This window comes from Onychomys torridus, chromosome 19 (assembly GCF_903995425.1).
Source record: "Onychomys torridus chromosome 19, mOncTor1.1, whole genome shotgun sequence".
In the NCBI taxonomy this organism is placed as follows: Eukaryota; Metazoa; Chordata; class Mammalia; order Rodentia; family Cricetidae; genus Onychomys; species Onychomys torridus.
In genome coordinates this window covers 24,672,023-24,678,770 of record NC_050461.1, presented here as the reverse complement: position 1 = coordinate 24,678,770, position 6,748 = coordinate 24,672,023, and the positions used below count along the sequence as shown (strand labels likewise).

General features: G+C 42.1%; 1 pseudogene; it reads left to right on the top strand.

Annotated features, from left to right (window-relative positions):
• Nucleotides 1-702: 702 nt before the first annotated feature.
• Nucleotides 703-1,216, top strand: LOC118570693 (annotated as a pseudogene).
• Nucleotides 1,217-6,748: the final 5,532 nt, after the last annotated feature.

Genomic DNA, 6,748 nt, shown 5'->3' with positions numbered 1-6,748 from the left:
TTCACAGAAGATATTCAATTCGTGATCATCTAAGTATTTGTACAATTTCTGTACCACACTGTAGCAGGAATCTTAACAGGGCTTATTAATAAAAACAAACCTGGAGCTGGGTATTTGGGTGAACACTGGAAGATCAGAGAAGCAGAACAAGCCACAGCCACCTCACCTTGCCAATTCTTCAGCTGATCCTGTTTTCTCAGTCTGGAAGCCTCTCAGTCTTCATCCGGAATGAATCTCAGCTGAACTGCTGCTTTAAAGCCTAAAAGCTTAACCACCTCTAGTTCCTGGTCCTCATGCCTTATTAACCTTTCTGCTTTCTGCCATCACTTCCTGGGATTAAAGGTGTGAGTCACCATGCCTGGCTGTTTCCAGTGTAGTTTTAAATTCTCAGAGATCTGGATGGATCTCTGCCTCCCAAGTGATAGGATTAAAGGCTTGTGTGCCACCATTTTCTGGCCTCTATATCTAGTGGCTGTTCTGTTCTCTGACCCCAGATAAATTTATTAGGGTGCACAATATTTTGGAAAACATAATATATCACCACACCACATTTCTTTCTCTTGCCCAGCGTATAGCCATGTTCCCTGTATTGTTATGTATTCACACAGAAATTTCCATTTTAGGTTCAGAAAGATGCTCACAGTAGCTGCTGAGGCTCAGTTCTCTTATACCTCTCCTTGTCTCCCTTTTGCTTCCAGAAACATGACCTCTGCTCTGGCTGTCCTTGATGCTGTCATCAAGGAGTTCAATGACATGAAATTGCACAAGTCCTCAATGCCAGGAGAAGTGAAAAAATACAAGAAGGCAATGCTCTTCTGCCTGAGTGAGGACAAGAAGAACATCATCTTGGAGGAGGTCAAGGATATACTGGTAGGAGATGTAAGGCAGGCTGTGGATGACCCCTACACCACTTTTGTCAAGATGCTGCCAGACAAGGACTGACACTATGCTTTCTACAATGCAACCAACAAGACCAAGGAAAGCAAGAAGGAGGAACTGGTGTTCATCATCAGGACCCCTGAGCTGTGCATCACTTCAGAGCAAAATGATCTATGCCAGCTACAAGGATGCCATCATGAAGAAGCTGCCAGGAATGAGGCATGAATCACAAGCAAACTGCTATGAGGAGGTCAAGGACCACTGTACCCTGGCCGAAAAGCTAGGTGCCCTCCATTTCCTTTATGAGCTGTCTCCATCCCCTGCCTGGAGCATCTAGCAACCCCAGACATGCTTTCCAGGGTTGCTGGCTGCCTCTTTCCTGCCAGACCAGAAGGGCTGGGGAGATCCCTGGATGGGGAGGATAATCCTTCACCCGTGTTGCCAAATGCCCCCCAAGCCCCTGGGCCATCCTCCTGCCTCCATTCCTGGTAGATCTGACCTTCCCAAACTGCTTCTGATTCCTCTTGGGTTGAAGCAGACCAAGTTGTTTTATTTTTTTGTTTGTTCTCTTTGACTCTTTTGAGGGCCACCACCCACCTCCCAAATAATCACACAGAGTCTTATTTTTTTTCTTATGAATGCCAGGTCTTAGCTTGGCTTATTTCTAGCCAGCTTTTCATAACTTAAATTACCCCCATCTACATTTTGCCTCTGGGCTTTTATCTTTCTCTGTTCTATAAACCTTTCTTTCTGTCTTACTCCATGGTTGGTTGTATAGCTCGGTGGCTGGCCCGGATATCCTGTCTCCTCCTCCTTCTCTTACTCCTCGATCTCTCTGCCCAGATTTCTCCTCCTATTTATTCTCTCTGCCTGCCAGCCCCGCCTATCCTTTCTCCTGCCTAGCTATTGGCCGTGTTCAGTTCTTTATTAGACCAGTCAGGTGTTTTAGACAGGAAAAGTATTCTACAACAAGTCCCTTCCCAGGCACCCAGTTTGAGGGGAGCCTTTATTTTTTTAATGTTGCTCCTATTGCTCATCCCTCCCCATTCCATGCAGCCAGCTTCTGACCACAACAGTGACTCTGTGCTTGTCTGTTTAGTTCTGTGTGTAAATGAAATGTGGAAATGGACCTCCCTGTATCATCTACTTGCTCTCCTCTTTCCCTTGTTTTTGGGCACTCATGGAAGCAGGACCAGTAAGGGACCTTCAATTGAACAACAACAAATAAACAACATCAACAACAACAACAAAAGAAATTTCCATTTTGAACTCCAGTGAGATGACCTGGCGAACTTTCCTGTCTATGTTAAAGCTTTTCAGCTGCACTGAGTATATATTTGGGCAACTGAACCTTTTGGCTGCTATAGCCAGTGGGGCACAATTTAAAGAAAAACAATATAACACTAAAATTTGGACTGCTTTTACGGAATTTGTTTGTTTTTCTTTCTGAGTTTTGGCTAGCACATATGACTTTCATGGTAGAGTTATTCAAACTCTACATAATTGAATAGAATAGTCTGAAGTGGTGAAAATTCCTGATTGCCTTCATTTCTAAATGAAAACAGTTGTGTCACTTTTAAGAACATATAGTGCTGTGAGTCATTTAGAAAGTATTAACAATATTTGTTCGAACAACCTACTGTATTAGCATAACAGTCAATAGGCCAAATTTTATAACAAGTGCTGCAAGAAAGACCCTACTGTGAATCTGTTTTCTTTGTAAAAACCTTATGTCCTTGGCTAAGTCCTTCAGTTTCCCCACTGCAACATCTTCTGAATGAGCCCAGATGATCCCAAGAAGGAAATATAAACAAAGGCTCAAAAGATGGCTATGAGCACCCATGTCTGGAGACACACAGGGATCCAACACCCTCTTCTGAACTCTGCAGGCATCTGCACTCAACACACACACACACATGCACGCGCACACACACTTGGATGTGCACACACACACACACACACACACAAATAGAAAGTGAAAAGAAAATATACAGAGAGTAATTTATGTGAATTTAATTTATTGAGAATTTAATTTAATTTGATTAATTTAATTTACTGAGAATATAATTACAAAAGAAATACAGCCAATATTAATATTTTCATTTATTTCTTTCAAAAGGTATGTCTAAAGGAGTTATTAATTTCTACACATAATAGTAACTATGTTTGCCATTTACTAAGCAAACTCCTTATAGCTTTTTGTCTGAATTACATCTTCTTTATATAAAGAGATTTAAATTAATGTAAATTAAATGTGACAAGGATGGGAACACTTTTTTTTCAGCTTCCTCAACTTAGTTGTTCCTAAAATCTTCTGTCAGGTTTCAGCAGAGAATTGTGGTAGCAGGAAATAGTTTAATGACCAGCTCTTCATAGAACCTGAATGTGGGTCCTGGAGGAATGCAATTTAATATGGCATGCAGCTGTAAGGCATGACTTCCCTGGAGTTTCTCTGGTCTCTTTCTTTCCATTAGCCCACACACTTGGTTTCAAGTTCTTGTAAACTCAGAGATGATGATAGTCTATAAGCACCTGTTCCCTCCATATAGATCAAATATGACTCGGGATGCATCCTCAGGTCAAGGAGGACTAGTGTAGACATGCAAGTGAGGAAAGAAACAGGGCATAGTGAATGGGTTGGATATTGATGTGTGACTGTGACAAAAGCCTATATGACCCATGAAGATTTCACAGGCATTTCCTGAGCAAACAGGGTCAAGGGACTCTTATTTTAAAATATCCAAGGCTGGGTGGTGGTGGTGGTGGTGGTGGTGGTACACGCCTTTAATCCCACCACTTGGGGGACAGAGCCAGGCAGATCTCTGTGAGTTTGAGGCCAGCCTGGTCTACAGAGTGAGATCCAGGAACCTCAGCTGGAAGAAAAGTTGGATTTGGTGTTCATCACTAAATAAGAGCTCCTTCTGATGACTGTATTCATTTCCACTTCTGTTTCTCTTTAATTAAAATATAATTACAAGTCACATCACCCTTCCTCTTCCTGCAAACCCTTCCATACCTACCCCACCTCCCTCTCAAATGCATGGCCTCTTTTTCTTTAATTATTCTTGTTTTGTACACACACACACACACACACACACACACACACACACACACAAAGAGAGAGAGAGAGAGAGATTGGAAGAAGTATGAATAAATATACAAATACAACTAACTGAATCTTTTTAGTGTTGCTTGTATGTATTTGTTTTTAGGGCTGGCCATTTTGTATTGAGTAATTAGTTAGGATACTCAATAAAGGAGTTAATTGACTAAACAGATAATCTCAAAAGAAGAGATACAAATGCCCAATAAATACTTTTAAAAGTGTTCGACATCCTTGACCATCAGGAAAATGCAAATTACATATACCTTGGGATTTCATCATATCCCATTTAGCATAACTATCACCAAGACAACATATACGCTCCCCCCACCCCCAATAGCCATAGACCATCCAACAAAAACCCTAGTACCGGGCATAAGAAACTTTTTTAGTTATTGGTCAGAGTTGTTCAAGAGACTCACAAAAACAATACAGGCTCTTTCTGTTAACCTTGGTTGCCTCGAAGAGGATGAAAGTAATTCCTTATGGCTGAAAACATCATATGCTTTGGACACAAGACTCAAAAGATTAGAGCTGGGTGTGACCTGAAAAAAATGCTTCCTGGAAGACTAGCTTTCATAGTGTCAGAAGGTGCTAAGCAAGCTGCGAAAGGAGAAAAGCAATCAATCATCCTACCCAGCTGTGGTGCCTCTGAGGAACAATGACCACTACAGACCACAAGGTGTTCCTAAAGGTGCAATAGCGGCACTCCGGCCTTCCAAGTAATCAGCAGCTATCTACCTGGATGCAAGGGTCACTCCACAGGAAAGAAACTGTGTCTAGTACTGGAAACCTAGAAGACAGGGCAGAAAGTCTGTAAGAGTCAGAGAACCAGAAAGTTTGTCATGAGATTGTATCTCCTAGAAATGACAAGAGAGCCACACCCATGATACTGCAACTGTATGGTTGCTTAAACAAAACCCTCCAAAATGACACCACCAATACACATGGTAATGAGGAAGGAAGAAATCACATGGGACCCCACCCCTAAAACTCAGAGAACGTGGTAGAAGACGGGCAGAAAGGCTGTCAGAGTCAGAGAACCAGAAAGTTTGCTGTGAGATTGTATCTCCTAGAAATGACAAGAGAGCCACACTCACAATACTGCAACTGTATGGTTGCTTAAACAAAAAACCCTTCTAAAATGATACCATCAATAGACACGGTAATGAGGAAGGAAGAAATCAAAGGGGATCCCACCCCTAGATTAAGAACTATAGGCAACTAATGACTGCCTGGAGAAGAATCAGCCTTCTGTAGGGAGATGTTCTCTAATTAGTTATCAACACAAAGTGGACAGCCATCAGGTCATATGATTACAGGCAACACTGAATGGACTCAGTGAATTATGTTCATATATTTATGCACATATATGTAACAACAATAATCAAAGTAAAGGGGTCCATGAATTTGAGAGACAATAAATGGTATAGAAAGGGTTGGGAGGAAGAAAAAAAAAGAGTGAAATAATGTAATTATATTTTAAATAAATAAATGAATGAAATGAAAAATGAACATATTGGAAACTCCATAAAGAATGTTGTAAGATGGGGATAGATTTGGCTTAGAGGTTAAGGGCACTTGCTGTTCTTGCAGCGAACCACATTCAGTTCCAAGAATCCCTATGGTTGATGGCTCACAACCATCCTTAACACCAGTTCCAGGGAATCCCACGTCTTCTTCTGACCTCTACCAGCACCAGGCATGCACATGGTGCACATGTAAGCATGTATGCAAAACACTCTACACATAAGATAAAAAAGGATAAGTCTCAAACAAATTTAAAAAATTTTATTGTAAGAGGGGCTAGAGAAGAGGCTCCGCAGGAGGAATGCCTGTCAAGCAATTGAGCAATCATAAGGACCTGTGTTCTGATCCCTACTCCCCATGCAGAAGTCATGCATGAGAATGCATCTGTAGCTCCAGTGCTGGGGAGGAGTGGGAGCCAGATAGCTCCCTGGGGTGTACTGACTGGTCAGCCCCGCCAAATCAGTGAGCTCCAAGTTCACTAAGATACCCTTTCTCAAATCATAAGAACTGGGGAAGAGATGTGACAACCTCTTCCTCTACACACATGCTTGTACCTTCACACCCACACAAGTACGTGCAAATGCTGCACATACACATAACCCACATGCATGCCAACGGATGGCTGTAGGAATTGTCACCATCTTGTCTTTTTTGAGCCCTGCTCAGTAGAATACCTTGCTTATGGCTTTACTTCCATTCTAAAATGGCAGTCGCTTGTCAGTGCGGCATCTTTCGGTCCCATACACTTCTGCCTGTGAGCCTGGCTGCTGCCCAGAGACCACTGACGAGAATTCTCATTAGGCAAATTCAAGTTGACTTAGTGGGCTATGTTTCAAGCCCCTAATTGGTGCTTTCTGGTGGATGAGGGCCTGGGTTTGGAGCTCAGTTCCTGAGCAATCTGGAGATTTTGGCTGAGTTGAAACCTATTTGATAAACCATTTCCTTATACTAACTCTAGTTCTGTCAGATGAATGCAAAACCTCAGTAACCAAAATGAATCCAACTCACAGGCTATAAATCCCCAACATGCTTCAACTCCAATTCTGAAACAGAATCATCTAAAGTCTGGAATCTAATCAGAGTTCTGGATGGAAGGGACTCCAACCAGCTTAGCCACAGTTGCGGTATTTGGGGACCCCAGGAGCTGAGGACCAGGAGCTCATTAGATGCTGGAAAACACATGCATTCCATTGTGAACCCATCTTCTGAGAAAATAGCTCTGATTCCGATGTTGAA